This window comes from Monodelphis domestica, chromosome 2, assembly GCF_027887165.1.
Source record: "Monodelphis domestica isolate mMonDom1 chromosome 2, mMonDom1.pri, whole genome shotgun sequence".
In the NCBI taxonomy this organism is placed as follows: domain Eukaryota; kingdom Metazoa; phylum Chordata; class Mammalia; order Didelphimorphia; family Didelphidae; genus Monodelphis; species Monodelphis domestica.
In genome coordinates, this window is record NC_077228.1 from 345,757,765 (window position 1) to 345,775,577 (window position 17,813).

Genomic DNA, 17,813 nt, shown 5'->3' on the forward strand with positions numbered 1-17,813 from the left:
AGATTTCCCTGTAGCTATGAAAGGATGTTGAGAGCAAAACCAAAAAAAAACAGTTTAGCTTTTTCTTACATCTATCTTCAACAGTTAGTATTGGACTTATGTAGTCCTTGGGGGGATAATTAATGAAGAAGGAAAGTTGACTGTATGACTCCACCCATCCACCACATTCGATGGAAAAAAAGGTGCAGTCCACTGTGCCCTGGGAAGTCCCTCTTAGTCATCCACTCTGGGAAGTTCCTAGGGATCTGAGCACATGTTGTGAGGATTTTAATAAATGTCCTTTAGGAAGAGAGAGCTTGTATAGAATTTGGGCAAAGGTGTTAAATATTACCTTTAATGGTCAAGTAGATAAAAATTTGTATGAGTGGTGAGCACCCTTTTTCTTCAGGTTGGGAGTATATTTGGGGAAATGGGATTAAATAATAAAGGGAAAGGATGTGGAATTGAGATTCAGAGTTTGACCAAAATTGTTTTAAATGAGGTTTGGAGGCTTTGGAGAATTTTAAGAATAATGCTTAAGACTGTGAATAAGCTACTCCTTTGGTGTAAATTGGGCACTTTGTGGGAAAAAGCTTACTTCATTCATATTCAACACAGTAAACAAACTAGGCACATGGAAATTTTCCTGGTGGTATCCTCCTGAAACCTACTAGGATTGTACACAGTAACAGCAACACTGTGAGATGATCAGCTGTGAATGATTTAGCAATTCTGCAGCAATACAGTCCAATACAGTCCAATACAATCCAAAGCAACTCCAAAGTAGTCATGATGAAAAATGCTATCCATCTCCAGAGAAAGAACTATAGGAGTCTGAATGTAGATCAAAGGATACTATTTTCCACTTTATTTTCTTTGTGGGTTGGTTGATTAGTTTTTATATGTCTTCTACAACATAACTAATATCAAAATATGGTGGGTGGGGGTTATGTCCAGCATGCCAAATTACCATGTCAGAGAGGAAGGAGAGAATTTGGAACTCAAAATTTTAGAAAATAAATGTTTAAAGGTATTTTTACATATAATTAGGAAAAAATAAAATATTTTGTTAAAAGAAACTTTCTAAGGTGCTACTTTAATGGACCAGAATGTTACTTTAATGTTACTTTAATTGAAAGAGTTAATATTCCTTCTAAAGGGCTAGATTTATTTCTAGTAAATATATCATTGAAAAGATCATGTTCTTGTCTGATAAATCCATTTCCTTTACTAATTTAACATTTTATGTATTTGACTATTCCTTTTAAATACATTTTTATGCATATGACTACTTCTTTGGTTCCATCCAATAAAAGCTTTTATGACAGATAATTCTATTTAATGCTTCTTAATTTCTCCCCTAGGAGAGATAATATTTAATCTGAGTGTATTGTGAAAAATGATCTAGACATTTCTATTTCAACTGAGCAATTTCTCATTTAGATATTGCCATTTCATTCACTCATTTCTCAAAAGTAAATATGCTTTATGGCTGTTTTAAATGAAATTACAGTTTAATGAATAGGATTGTTTAAGTATTTCTTGTTTGAAATGTTAAAAGTTGCTTTCATGGGTTATATCCTTAAAGTCTGGGGCCTTTATATTAAAATTTTAATAGGTATATTTATATCTGCTAATAATTGTATATCCTTTTTTTAATTTTGTCTTTAATGTTTATACTAAAGTCTTGGTTTTCATTGATGCTTTCATATCAGATCAGTGGTTGTCTTGGCAACTTTCCCATTTTATTTCTATAGATCCCATTTTTCCTACTCAGACCACCGCCATCTTGTTCAGATCCTCATCATCTTGTTCCTGGTCTATTGCAATGGCATCTTAATTGGCCTCAAAACATACATTCTCTTTCCATCCCATTTTAAACACAGTTGCCAAATTGATATTCCCCTGATACTGATCATAGTCTTCTGATCATCATCAAATACTGATCAGAGTCTTCTCAAACTCCATTGGCTCCCTGTTACCCTTAAGATCAAATGTAAATCCCTCTGTTTGGCATTTAAAGTCTATAATCTCTTTCCAGACTTTTTACACATAACCCTCATTCATTCATTCTACAGGGTTGCTCCACTTGGCCTCCTTGCTATTCATAACATACAACATTCCATTTCTTATCTTAGTGCCTCTTTACAGAATGTTGTGCCTCATAACTAGAATGCACTCTTTTCTCAGTTCCACTTCTGAGAAACTTTAGATTCTTTCAAACTCAGCTGATGGACCCCCTCCTTTGAGCACATGACCTTTCACAACCTTCCCCACCCTGCTCTCTACTACTGCCTCCTTCTTGCCAAATTACTTTGTATATATTTTTATATCTGCTCATACTTATATAACACATTGTCTCTCTGGATAGGAGGGCAAGAATTGTTTCATTTTTGTCTTCTTATCCCCCAAACTTAGACCTGTTTATCAATTGATTGGATGTTTAAATTATCAGACAGAAGTAGTTAGCTTTCAAAATTAGGTCTTTAGTGTATATTTTTATGTTTTACCCAGTTTTTGTAATAATGTAAAAGAATTATAAAACAATAATGTTCAGATCTGAAATAGAAAAGGCAGTTCTTGTGAAAATACTTAATCAGATTAGAGAAGGTACTATTTGTCATTCTTAGTATGTATTTTTTTTTTTAAGTAGAGAACCAGAACCCCTAAGAAAATTCTGTGGTACTTACATATGTTTTTATGTTTTGCTAAAGTTTGTGTTGCAAAAAATACCTGAAATAAATATTGAAGTCAGGAAACTTTGTAAATAATCTTTGCTATGAAACTACCCACCAGATGGTGCTGTATCTCTTTTATAATAAAACTGAGCCCAAAACGCATTTTGTAAAAGCTTGGTAAGTGGGGGGCGTGGGATGTAATTTAACTTGAGAACTGTAATTAGGGCAGCCTGAGCCTTTTAGTCTCATGGTTCCCAACGTTTTCAGAGTGCTGATGGCACTTACATTTACTAGTTACCCTGGGTAAGATATTGTTTGGTTTGGCCTCACCCTTGCTTCCTACTACCTCATCCCCAAAACCTTTCCGATATTTTTCTAATATTCTAAGGTCTCTTCCCCACAAAGTCCAGTGTCTTAGAGTCTCATCTATTGTGGTACATCTCTCAAATGACACTGAAAGTGCTTTATGCTCTATGTCTCAGGCATAAAACTGCTAGTTATAACTCTAAAATAACTTAGAAACCAGAAAGGAGAACAGAAAATCTCTTAAAGAGTAATATAAAGATACTCTCTTCTGTTTTCATGAAGGGAGAATTAACCATCAGTTTACACTCTATATGAATGGATACCCCCTATGTATCTATTTCTATTTGTAGTGTTTCTGAGAACTAGAAGGTTGGTGGGATTTTTGGTGGGTTCATTAGTTTTGAGAACTGAAAGAGAAGCCAACTAGAAAAATAGAGTCCATTACTCCAGTACTTTTGCCAATAAAACCCCAAATAGGGTCATGAAGAGTGAAATGATTGAACAAGAACACATAGATTACTTATTCTAACCATGACCATGGTATTCTCCGCTAGCAACCTACCCAAATTGTTTAATGCATTTTTTAAAAATCCTTACCTTCTATCTTGGAACCAATACTGTGTATTAGTATTGGTTCTAAGGCAGAAGAGTGGTAAGGGCTAGGCAATGGGGGTTAAGTGACTTGCCCAGGGTCATATAGCTGGGAAGTGTCTGAGGCCAGACCTGGCTCTCAATACACTGAGCTACTCAGCTGACCATGGATTCATTTTTTAAAAGGGTAAATAAAACTCTTAGAAGCTCATTCAATAAAATTAGAGTTACAAAGTAACAAAAATCACACCAGAGGATGAATATTTTAATTAATATTTTACCTTAATGAGCTTGAATACTCTACTTTCCTATCATGTTGTGGCATGGTGGCAATCCTGAGTTCTTATAAAAGCTAGGCATGAACTTTGTCTTCATTTACCAAGCTGAAAAGATTTTAAACATTATGCTTTTAAGTTTGGAAAGGCTTCTTACCAAAAGTGATAGATTTTATGGTCATAACAAACATATCAAAGTAGGTATCTGTGTAGGGAGTATCCATTAAAAAACCAAAAGCATTTATTAAGGACCTACTATATATCAGACTTGCGCTTGAATTCAGAAAGATTCCTCTTCTGAATTCAAGTCTGGTCTCAGACACTAGCTTTGTGTAATGGAGCAAATCACCTAACCCCATTTGTCTTAATTTCCTTATCACTAAAATGAGCTGGAGAAGAAAATGGCAAATCTCTACAGTCCCTTTGTCAAGAAAACCCCAAATGGGGGCACAAAGCTTTGGAAATGACTGAAAATGAATGTATAACAAAAATATACCAGACACCTTTCTAAGTACAAACACAAAGAATGAAACTCCCCACTCTCAAAGAGTTTTAGTACATTACTTAGATCCATGAAATCAAAATCTCTTGGCAAATTAAAGTATACAAATTTAGATCTTGAATTATAGGGTAATAAGGTGACCTTCAGAAATCAGCTAAGTTCATTTTTAACTGCCATTAAAATGCATCCAACCTACCCCAGAAAGAAAATAATATTGCTCTTTTCTTTAAAACTTAAAAAAAAAATTCCCTTTTCTCAATTGGATTTTTAGTATCACATGAACTCTGAACTATTTTAGGGCGAAAAATTCCAGAATTTTACTTCTGCAAGTTGGCATTGTACCCTTAGTGTGAAGTGCTTAAAGAGTATAGTGTCAGGGGGCAGCTGGGTAGCTCAGTGGATTGAGAGCCAGTCCTAGAGACGGGAGGTTCTAGGTTCAAATCTGGCCTCAGACACTTCCCAGTTGTGTGACCCTGGGCAAGTCACTTGACCCCCATTGCCTACCCTTACCACTCTTCTGCCTTGGAGCCAATACATGGTATTGACTCCAAGACGGAAGGTAAGGGTTTAAAAAAAAAAAAGAGTATAGTGTCATGTGCTGATTTAAAAAAAAAAAAAGATTTTTAAAAGAAAAAACAGGAAGAGGAGAAAGAATGTAGGGTACATTATGCTCAGCACAGTCTGTGGCCCAAGACAGGGCTGGCAATCCTTGAGTTGGATGTGGCCTACAGGGTATCCAAGAATCTGGACAAAAACTCAGGCCTATGGATGGCTAAATTGCTAATAAGCATGTATATCTTTCTACTAATTATTTGTTTACATATCACTAAATTATAGTGAAGAATGTTTGCTAAAAGTGAAGTGGTTTCCTTAAAACCTCAGTTGAATGTCATCACTTTTCAAATAGGTCCTGAAGTATATAATATGGTCTGTATTACTTAGCCATGATTGAATTTTTAAAAATTTATTTATTTAATTAATTAATTTAGAATATTTTTCCATGGTTACATGGATCATATTCTTTCCTTCACCTCCTCCTACCCCCCTCCTGTAGCCAACAAGCAATTCCACTGGGTTTTACATGTGTCACTGATCAAGATCTATTTCCATATTATTAATATTTACAGTAGGGTGATTGTTTAGAGTCTACATCCCCAATCATATCCCCTCGACCCATATGATCTAGCAGTTGTTTTTCTTCTGTGTTTCTACTCCCACAGTTCTTTCTCTGGATGTGGAAAGCATTCTTTCATGTAAGTCCCTCAGAATTGTCCTAAATCATTGCATTACTGCTAGTAGAGAAGTTCATTACATTCAATTGTACCACAGTGTATCAGTCTCTGTGTACACTGACCTTCTAGTTCTGTTCCTTTCACTCTGTATCAATTCCTGGAGGTCATTCCAATTCACATGGAATTCCTCCAGTTTATTATTCCTTTGAGCACAATAGTATTCCATCACCAACAGATACCACAGCTTGTTCAGCCATTTCCCAATCGAAGGGCATCCCCTCATTTTCCAATTCTTTTCCACCACAAAGAGCATGGCTATAAATATTTTTATGCAAGTCTTTTTCCTTATTATCTCTTTGGGGTATAAACCCAGAAGTAATATGGCTCAATCAAAGGGCAGTCTTTTAACGTCCTTTGGGTATAGTTCCAAATTGCCTTCCAGAATGGTTGGATCAATTCCCAACGCCACCAGAAGTGCATTAATGTCCCAATTTTGCCACATCCTCTCCAACATTTATTATTTTCCTTTGCTGTCATATTAGCCAATCTGCTAGGTGTGAGGTGGTATCAGAGTTGTTTTGTTTTGCATTTCTCTGATTATAAGAAATTTAGAACACTTTTTCATGTGCTTATTGGTAGTTTTTATTTCTTTATCCAAAAATTGCCTATTCGTGTCCTTTGTTCATCTATCAATTGGGGAGAGCCATGATTGAATTTTATTGGTGAGGGGGTAGGTCAGGATATGATCACAGATTGGACCTTGGGTTTTATTGCTATAGGGCACTCTTACATTTAGGAAGTTCCCTCTGCCAATGCAAATTGGCATCTTTTCTGCAACTTATATTCTTAAAATTTTCTAGAGCAGAGGTGTCAAACATTTAGACCTCAGGCTGCATTGCATGGGCAATACTCATGAGTATGGTCTTTGTAACTGGGAAATATTTGACAAAGTAAATCAGAATACAATAGGACAGAATACATGATTTTGTAAGTCAACATGTGGGCTGCAAGGATTCTTATGATTTAGAGCATTTCTATTTGAATTTGCCATGACTGGCCTAAAACACTGAGTCACACAGTCAATATATGTCAGAGATGAGACATGAATCCAGATCTTCTTGTCTTCTAGGCCAAAATTCTGCCATGTTGCCTCTATAGCAAAAAGTGGATATCAGACTTAAATACTTATGAATCACTGAAAATTGTTAGAGTAAATTGATTTAAGTGGCTAATAGAATTCACTAAAAATGATCGCAGAGAAGTAATTTTATTTCACCTCAGTTTCTTAATCTATCTGAGTGTAGAACTAGATAATATTTAATACATCTCTACCTCTCTTATCTATTTCTATTGTATTTAGCTAGGAAAGCATTAGTATTAAGAAGGGTCTTTCTATAGAAAATGTTATTTTGTTTGGGACTAAAAGGAAACCAGGGAAGCCAGAGAAGCCAGTAGGTGAGATGAAGAGGGAGAGCATTCCAGGGGTCAGCCAGAGAAAAAGCCTGGGGCTGAGAGATGGAATATCTTCTCACAATAGGAAAAAGGCCAGTATAATTGGATTGAATAGTACCTATCAGGGAGCAAAGTATAAGAAGACTGGAAAGTAGAGAGGGGCTAGGTCATGAAGGACTTCGAATGCCAAACAAGATTTTTTTATTTGATCTGAGGTAATAGGGAGCCGTTGGTGTTTACTGATTGGGGTTGGGGTCACTGGAGTCTGACAGAAAAGTCACTTTAGTGGTTGAATAGAGGATAGATTGAAGTAGATCAAGATTTGAGGCAGGCAGTAAGCTATTATAATAGTCTAGGCAAGAAGTGATGAGGGCTTGCACCAGAGTGATAAGTGTCAAGGGTAGAATATTCCAAATATCATGATCCTATAAATGTTCCCATCTATCAGGTTGCCCTGTTTACTGCTTTAGATGCCCAGTATTTCAGAGCCATGTGGTTCTATAAAAGTTATAAGTTTATTAGTTTGATATTTTATGTGACTATCATTGATGTTCTCATAAATTCATTGCTGTACCTAATAGTTAGGTTAGTCCTTTAGTCCACAAGTACTACTGAGTTACCATAAAGTTTCTAGGCATTACAAAGATTCTTTCATATATTTTATTTTAAGATTGCACTTATATTCAATGATAAAATACACTAGAAGAGACCCAAGAGGTACTTTGCAAGAGACATGATAAAAACAGTTGCACTTTTGAGTTCCAAATTAGAATCTGCTTTAAAGTGGGTCAAGTTTGTTGTGGTAATTGAAGATCAAATTCTCTTGGATTAGCAGCTATCATGAATGAGGCTATTGAGCAACACACAAACAAATTTACCATGATTTCACAGAGGAATTATTTAGCCATTGATTGAAAATAGACTGAGGTGAGAGGTGACTGTGCTAATTTTATCCTTTAGCTTGGACCCTCAACTATTTCCTTACTACCTAAAATGCCAACATGATATTCTTAAATGTAATATCCTTAAAAATAAAAATTCTTTATAAGATTAAGGCAATTGAAATATTGGTCATATATAATTATGCTAATTTTTATTCATTCTCTGCATACTGTTATTTTTATTATCATTTACTGGTAATATGTAACTATTATATTATAATTTATTATGAATATTTTAATCCCTAATCAACTAGCCTAGTAACATTATAAAATGTGAAAATTTGTTTATGTAGAATAATAAATTTCTCTTAGAGGCCATATACTATGAATAACACTTATATAGTGACCATAATTTTAGGTATTCTATTTGGGTAACACATTGCTTTAATTTTTTCTTTCTTGTCTTCTACTAAGTAATACATAATTTAGTCTGCAATTAAGTTTGCCTTGAATCAAGACAATTATGGAATTCATAGCTAGGAGAGGTAAGAAAAGAGTACAGTGGAAGATATCCAGTTCAAAGACATGGTCAGGAGATAAAATGTCAAGTTTGGAGAACAACAAGTAGACCAGTTTGGCCAGAAAGTAGAAGTCTTGAAAGAGAAGAATGTGAAATATGCCTGGAAAGGGAAGTTGGGACTAGATTATAGAGGGCTTTAAATGTCAAGATAAGGATTGGGAGCATTTGGGAGCAACTGAAGCTTTTTGAGCAGGGTAATGACATGGTCATACATATGTTAAAGGAATGTCATTTTGGGAGCTCTGAACAGGATATATTGAAAGACAAAGCAGGAAAACCAATTTGAATGTTATTATAATAGACCAAGGAGAAAGTATGAGAGCCTGAACTAGACTGGTAGTCCTTCAGATAGAAAGAAGGAGGTGGATGTGAGAGTTGTAGAATGAATAAGACTTGGCAATTGATTGGATGTGGCAGATGGGGGGAAGAGCAAAAAGCTGATAATGATTTTTTTAAAACTCTTACCTTCTATCTTAGTATCAATTTTAAGACAAAAGAGTGGTAAGGGCTAGGCAATTGGGATTAAATGACTTGCCCTGGGTCACACAGCAAAGAAGTATATGATCCTGGATTTGAACCCAGGTCCTCTTGTCTCCAGATCTGGTGCTGTCTCCACTGTGCTACCTAGCTGCCTCTGAAAATTATCCTGAAGTTGTAAGCCTTGATGATTGGAAGAACAGTATGGTGTCTTTCTTCAAAAACAGAAAAGTTGACCTAAGTAGGAGGGAATGTGGCAAAACTGGGACACTGATGCATTGTTGGTGGAGTTGTGAACTGATCCAACCATTCTGATGAGCAATTTGGAATTATGCTCAAAGGGCTATAAAAGAATGCATACCCTTTGATCCAGTAATACCACCACTAGGTGTGTATCCAAAAGAGATAAAGCAAAAGTGGGAAAGGACCTATTTGTACAAAAATATTTATAGCTGCTTTCTTTGTGGTTGCAAAGAATTGGAAACTAAAGAAATATCCCTTGATTGAGGAATGGCTGAAAAAATTGTAGCATATGACAGTGATGGAATACTATTGTGCTATAAGGAATTATTAGGATTATAATTATATATATAAGAAATAATATAAGAATAATAAATAAGAAAAATATAAGAAAAAATAGGATTATTTCAGAAAGAGCCATAAAGACATATATGAACTGATGCAGAGTGAAACAAGTAGAACCAAGAAAACATTATACACAGTAACAGTAATATTGTGGAATAATCAAGCATGATACACTTTGCTACAAGAGCAATATAATGACCCAGAATAATTCTGAAGGACTTTATGAAAAAGAGTGCTATCTATCTCCACAGAAAGAACTGTTGGAGTAGAAATGCAGATGTAAGCACTTGATTTATCACTTAGTTATTTGGATATAATGTTATAGGGTTTTGGTTTTATAAAATTATTCACTTACAAAAATGAATAATATGTGTAAGGATGAATGCATGGATGGATTTTTTGGAACCCTGACATGAAAACTAGGAAAGGTCTGTGGCAGTTGGAAAGAGCAAAGGATTCTTGGAGGAACCTGAGCTGGCAGTGTTCTAAGCAGCTGCTGGGGACTTGTGAGCTGAACTCTTGAGCTGAGGAGACCTGTTTTCAGAGGTTGAGGGTTTCTCTGAAAGCCTCCTGAGAGGATCTTGATTCTACACTCAAACCTTCCAGAGATCTTTCTTCAAGCATTCATCCCCAACCACCTATAGACTGAGAAGAAGATATCTCAGATCCCATAGGGGGCTGTTGGATTCACAGAAAGGAGAGCCCAGCTCCTTTGGCCTTCCTGCCTTCCTGCATTCATTCCTTTATAGACTCTAAGGCCTAATAGATATTTAAGTTAATAGAGGGATTATTTCATTGGGAGGGGAAGGTGAAATCTGTATGAAAGGGAATTTCTCCCCATACAGATCAAGGACCGTGTAGGAACACCAGGGCAACCTATATCCCTCTTTGCTTCACCCAGCTTACCCAAGACCTGTTATTAAACCCTTTCATAAAGTAGTCAGATTCTTGTCCAGCCTCTTAAATATTGTTTGGAAGGGTACACAGTGTTGAAAGAGAAAGTTATTTGCGCCATCACCCTCTGAAGCAAGGCCCCTGCTGGGGAGTGCCTCCGGATCATCTTCTGAGGAAGAAATTTGAAAGCTTCCCTAGGATTAGGTGATTGAGGAAGCCTGTTGTCAATTCCCCTTCAGCCATTACCTCAGGGAGTCTAGTGTTGTATTTTACATCTATCTTCCTCAGAGAAAAGGAAGGGAAGAACAGAGGCTAACTCCATTCAGCCTTAGTTCTCCCTTTCATAGATTGAACCTGCTTCACTTACTCATACTCCACTGATTCACCAACCTAATCAGTTGGGAAAACCCTTTAGTCACAGCCAAGTCACACTCCATTTTTACATATGGAAAAATGTTTTGTGTGATAATACATATATTACCCAGATTGAATTGTGTGCCAGCTACAGGAGTGAGGAAGGAAGAAGGGAGGGAGACAATTTGGATCATACAACTTTGGTTATTTATGTGGAATACATATGAGGAAATTTGATATTGTAATAAAAAATTAAAATGTTGAAAAGCTTGTATATAATTTTTGGGGGGATTAAGTATTATGGTAAAATTCAGTCACAAAACAAATCTACTTTGTTGATGGATTCTTTTCTTGTTCTGTTGATAATAGATTATTTCTTGCTTATGACTTCAGTGTCAAAAACATAAATAATATATATTGCAGAAATGACTGGCTTTTTCAGGCTGTTTCTTCCTAATTGCCATATCTAAATTTGTACACATTGTGGAATTAGTTTGGCCAGAGGACACATTTTGTTAAGATGTTGGCCTTGGGGGAAAAAAAGTTTGCCTTACATTGGTCTTTTCTGCTATACTAAAGAAGTATATTTCCAGCCAAAATATAATAACAGAGACAGCTAAGTGGATTGGTGGATAGAGCACTTGACCTGGAGTCAGAAAGACCTGAGTTCAAAACTGATCTCAGACCCTTACTAGCTGTATGAACCTATGCAAGTCACTTAACCTCTCTGTCTAAATTTTCTCATCTATGAAATGAGGCTAATAGCACCTACCTCCCTGGGTTATCATAAGGATAGAATGAAATAATTTTTTAAAGCTCTTTGCAAACCTTAAAGTGCTATATAAATGCTATTTTATCATCATCATCATTATTATTATTCCTAGTCCCAACCTCACAGAGTTGTTGTGAGGATCAAATGAGATAACATATGGAAAGCACTTTAGAGCACTATGTAAATACTATTATTATTACTAACCCTAAATTCTCTTTTGTTCCTATCTATTTGGTAGTTCAGTATAAAGGAGTTAGACATTAATAATATAGATTTTCTAGGGAACATGCACAGGCTGTCCCTGAACTTTTTGTTCTGAGATAACTCCTATCTCAAGATTTTTGGAGTTGAAAGGATAGAAAGTCTAAGAACAGAAGTACAAAAATGTAAGGAACACCTCGAAGAGACTATTCATCAAAATCAGACTGGAGTTCATCTGTACCTTTATTCTTATCCTCCCCAGGGGCACCTTCTGCTGAGTTGTCAGAAGCTTAGTGGAGTTCTCAGGGACACTCCACTCCTAATACCTGCAGCATTTCCCCTCAAATCCAAAGGAGAAATTTTAGATACTCCTTGGGACAAATACTTTTTTTTTTTTAATCACAGGAGCATAGAGTTTAAAACTAAAGAATCTTATTGTTGTTTTTACTTCTTTTCTCCAAGTGAGCAAATCATTAAATTATATTTTGAAATATAGAACTTTCTTAAAGGCACATTTTAAATAAAAATGCAAAGTGATTATTGAAAAAAAATGGCTATAATTTTGAAAATAGCCCAAAGGGCAAGGAAAAGAATCATGGTGAGTGAAAATAGTTATAGCACATTACTGCTACAACCTGCTGGCAAGAAGCAGTATAAAAGATATCACTAAGGATATGATTAATCAGAAAAGTTCATATAGCAAGAACAAGACATGGCATATAGATAATCCAAATGGTATATATTACAGGCATGGGAATAGTCTCTTTCCTCATGGAGTTTATTATGTGTGTGTGTGTATGTGTGTGTGTGTGTGTGTGCGCGCGCGCGCGCGTGCATGTTTTCTTCTCCATAGAATGTAAACTAATCTAGATAGATAGTTACATAGAATGTAACTATCGTTCCACTAACTAACATACCTGGAATAAATATTTAGGTGCCTAAAAAGTTTTTGTGGATTGACTGTTTTTTATTGCTATTCTGAAGATACCAAAAGAAGATGAATGCCTCCAGCCTATTGAATTGGATTTTGGGAATCCATGGAATAGAATTGGAAAGAACTGAGAAGGGTATCTTGGATTTCCACAATGAGAGAATGAAGAATCTTTCAGATATCATTCCTCATTTTAAATCCCAGCCATTAATTCAGTGGCTGCTGACAAGGTAAGAGTTAATTAGAATTTGGGATGCTTTCATGAATCTACATATGTTTTATGATATGTAAAAATTCCTCAAAAGTTTCCTCTTCTCAGATAAATGGTAACCTTCTTTAAGTAGATATGGTTCTATCTTTCCTTCCCATTTTTCTGGTTTCTTCCTAGAACTAAATACTGATAATTTGAAACAGAACAAAAAGAAAACTATATAAAGCTACATAAATAATGCATAATAATACATAAATTGAAGAATAACTTGTGAATGTCTATCTCCAGAGAAATAAGTGATAAATAGAAACATGAAAGACATGGTTTAATATATATATATACTGGGTTTTTTTTTCCAAATGATGTCTTCTCTAGTGTGGATAGGGGAGAGAGGGAGATATGTGGGAATTTTAATGTAACCAACAAATTAATTTTTAAAATTATGTAATTTGTTAGATTTTATTATAAACTTATAAAATGTTATTAACTTTTAAAAAAACAAAACAAAAAGTGCCTAAGTACAAGGCACTATGTTAGACACCATAACAAAAATCTCTGCCTCAAAGAGTTCATTTAGACAAAATAGTATGTACACAGAAGAGTCAATATAAATTTTGTAAAAAATAACTAAAACTATTAGGGGAGGAGAACTAAGATGTTGAAAACCTAAGAAAAGTCTCAAAGAAATGTAAGACTTATACTGGATCTTAGACCTTACAAATTGAATAACTTTCAGCAAAATTCCAATCAATAAAAATCACCAAAGGTGAAAGAAAAGAAACAGAGGGATGAGAAGAAACACCTAGAACTAAAAGCAATTGGAATGCCATGATTTATTGACCTGAATGGGGAAAACATGGCCTGGACTGCTTGGTGGAGGGTCAAAGCTATACCCAACTACCACATAGGGCTATACCACCCCACATACTGAGAGACTTATTACTTTGTCACACAATGGATGATCTAAACCTTTATGGATGTCTGGGATTCAGAGTATATAACTTCTTGGTAGGCTGGAGACATGAGAAGGTATTACTAGAATTGAGTCAGAGAAAAACAATAGCTGGTTGTTGAGCTATCTGGGGAAAAAGCAAGATACAACCCCTGTCTCTAACCCCTTGGATTAGAAAGGTATGAACCATACTGGGTGTGGTAAAACAGTGTATTCTATCACTGTCTTTGATGGGAGCTGGAGAGGAAGGCTGGAATGAATGGTAGCTCATCTCCTCTAATGCCTTTGGGGAGTATACCTTCCTTTGGGAAAGTTCAACTTGTGAACTCAGTCATTAATGAGATTGCTCTTGGTCATAGAGATGCCTGATTCTTTTTCTGAGCCACAGGATGCCACGTGGAGTTTTATAACTGGTTCCTTTTAGTTACATTTTCTTATCTTATAGCTATGCTAAACTATGGAGTAGAAAAGTGATAAAAATCTTAATAGGAAGTGAGACATGAGTTATAATACTTCTTCTCATTTTTGGCCTAAGGGGTTCACACTAAAAATTCTATAATGGAACCTCAAACAATAAATAATTGCCCAGTAATGTTACAAAAATATTTTTTCTCTGTGACAAGAATGTGCATGTTTGCACCTAAAAGAATATTTTGAGTAGTATATTAAATTATCTCCAGGGTTCACTATAGATTGTTGAAAGGACTTCCTTGAATAAAAAAACCCATTAAGAGCCACTGAGCAAACTGTATTGGAAGGTTTGGGTAGCATAAACTCTAGGTAGAAGAAAAATAATAAACCATACTTGTGATAAATTTGTGAAATATATGTGAATGATACCTTTTCTGTTAAAAATCTAGCATGAGGAGTGGGAGGTGGGTTAGTTGAGATGATTTCTGGTTGCCAAGATGGTGAAGTAAGAAACACTCAGAGCCTGCCAACCACCCTCCAAATGACCAGAGAAGAACTAAAACACCTCAAAACAAATTCTAGGGTGACAGAACTAACAGAGGTGTGAATCAGTGTTCCTATCCAGGACAATGCAGAGAGATAGCAATGAGGACTTATTTTGCTGGAGTAGGAGGAGAGAGTACTGAATAAGTGTCAGTGGAACTTGGAAGGGATAAAGTACGAGCAATAGGGGAAAGAGCACAGATGGCTTGGTCCAGCCTCATCAGGGTAAGAACAGAAACACAGCCAATTCAAAACAAGTAGCAGTTAGAAGAAAGTGACCCCCCCAAATCCAACAGTAACAGAGGCCAGACACAACCTAGCACAGGCAACAGTGGGAGGTACTCAGCCCAACAAGGTCCAGCCTCAGCAGAATTGGGCAGAATCCAATTCAACCAAACATGAAATGCATCTGAACTGAACAGTTACAAACCTCCACATAGCAAACCAACTAAGTTGCCTCTATTGAGTACTCAGGCTGGGACTGAAGCAGCTGAAACAACCCTAGGCATGGTACAAGCATGGTAGAATACTCCCTCTAGGAATGGAACTAAGCTTTAGACAAAATCAGGGGGGAAATAATCCCCCCAAAATGAGCAAACAACAGGGAACAAGTGCAATACTAGAAAACTATTTCAGCAACAAAGATGACCAAAATGAAAACTTAAAAGAGGACAGCAATACAAAAATGAAAATGGGTGAAGCTTCAAAGGAAAATATGAAAGGATGTCTAACCCAAAATGAACTCCTAGGAGACCTCTAAATAAGGATCAAAAAACAAATAATAAGAGACTTAGAAAGGAAAATGATAAAATCAACAGCTTAGAACAAAAACTTACTGAAGAAAAGTTTCCTAAAAAAGGAAATACAATACTTCAAACAGAAAAGTAACTTCCTAAAAAAGGGAGTACAAAGCCTCAAAAAAATGGCTCCCTAAAAATTAAAATTGGACAAGTGGAAATGAACAACCTCATAAGAGAGCAGGAAACAAAACATTCAAAGGATTGAAAAGTTAGAAGAAAATCTGGAATCTCATTGGAAAAACAAATGACCTGGAAAATTGATCCAAGAGAGATGATCTAAGAATCATTGAATTATCTGAAATCCATGATCAAAAGAAAAGAAAAGGATATTGGACCCTGAATATGAAGGAATGATTCCCCCCAAAAAAGTGATAAGGAAGAGGAATACACTGGAAAAAGAGAAAAGGAGAGAAAGTTGGAGTAAATTATCTCACATGAGGAGACATTTAAGAATCAGTTGTGAAAGGAAATATGAGGGTGGTGATAGGCAATGCTGCAACTTTACTTTCATTATTGGCATTGTAGGAATTGGCAAAAAATAAGAATAGCATCCACACTCAATTAGATATAAAAATCTATCTTATCCAATAGGGAAGTAAGAAGGAGAGGAGGAACAAAAAAAGGGTGGGGGGGAAGAATAGACAAAAGGAATGGGGAATATAGGCAAGTAAACAAAAATAAAAACATTTGTGAACAGGGAAAGGCTGAAAGGAGAGAAAGAGAAGGTTAAACAGCGAAAAAATAAGATGGAAGAAAACACACAACTGAATATGAATGGAATGAACTCACCCATAAAATGGAAAGGGATAGCAGAGTGGATTAAAACCAAAATCCCACAATATGCTGTCCACAAGAAACACATTTAAAGCAGGGAGATACACATAGAGTAAAAACAAGGGGCTAGTACAGAATCTATTCTTCAGCCAAAGTACAAAAAGCATGGGTAGCAATCATGATCTCAAACAAAAGAAAAGTGAAAATTTGATCTAATCAAAAGATAAGGAAAGACAGTGTATCTTGATAAAAGGCACTACAGAAAATGAAACAATCTCAATACTAAACATATATGCACCAAATGAAATAACATCCAAATTCATAAAGGAGAAATTACATGAGTTACAAGAGGAAATAGACAATAAAAACTTTATTAGTAGAGGATATTAACCATCCCCTCACAGAATTGGATAAATCAAACCAAAAAATAAACAAGAAAGAAATTAAGGAGATTAATATAGTTTTTGAAAAGTTTTTGATAGATCTCTGGAGAAAAATAAAATGGAAATAGAAAGGAACCTACCTTTTCCTTAGCAGTACATGGCACCTTCACAAAAATTGATCATATAATAGAAAAAAGAAAATGTAACTAGAACACGAAATTAAAACCATTCAATTAAATACCAAATTAGAAATCCTTAAAGTCAAAGGAGATAGTAATGAAGTTGAAAGCAAAAAATCCCATTGAACTAATACATAAGCTAGGACTTGGTTTTATGGGGAAAAAACCAATACAATAGATAAACCATTGATAAATTTTATTTAAAAAAAGAAGAAAACTAAATTACCAGTATTAAAAGTGAAAATGACAAAATTATAATCAATTAAGAGGAAATTAAAGCATTATTAAGAGGTATTTTGCCCATTTATATGCCAATAAATCTGATCATCTAAAATGAAAGTGATGCATATTTAAAGAAATATAAACTGCTCAGATTAACAGAAGAGGAAATCAAATAAACAATCCTATCTCAGAAAAAGAAACTAAACAAACCATTAATGAATTCCCTAAAAAAAAGCCCCAGGCCAGATGGATTCAAAAGTAAATTCTACCAAACATTAAAAGAATAACTAATTCCAATACCAAATAAACTCTTTGGGAAAATAGCTGAGGAAGGAACTCTACCAAATTCCTTTTATGACATAAATATAGTGTTGGTACCTAAACCATGAAGAACAAAAACAGAAAGAAAACTATAGAACAAATATCCCTAATAAATATTTATGCAAAAATCTTAAAATACTGTTAAGGAGATAGCAGCATGTCACAAGGATTATATGCTATGATCAGATGAATTTTATACTAGGAATGCAGTTTTAATATTAGGAAAACTATCAGCATAATTGATCACATCAATAATGAAATCAACAGAAACCACCTATTTATTTCAATATATACAGAAAAAACTTTTGACAAAACAACACCCATTCC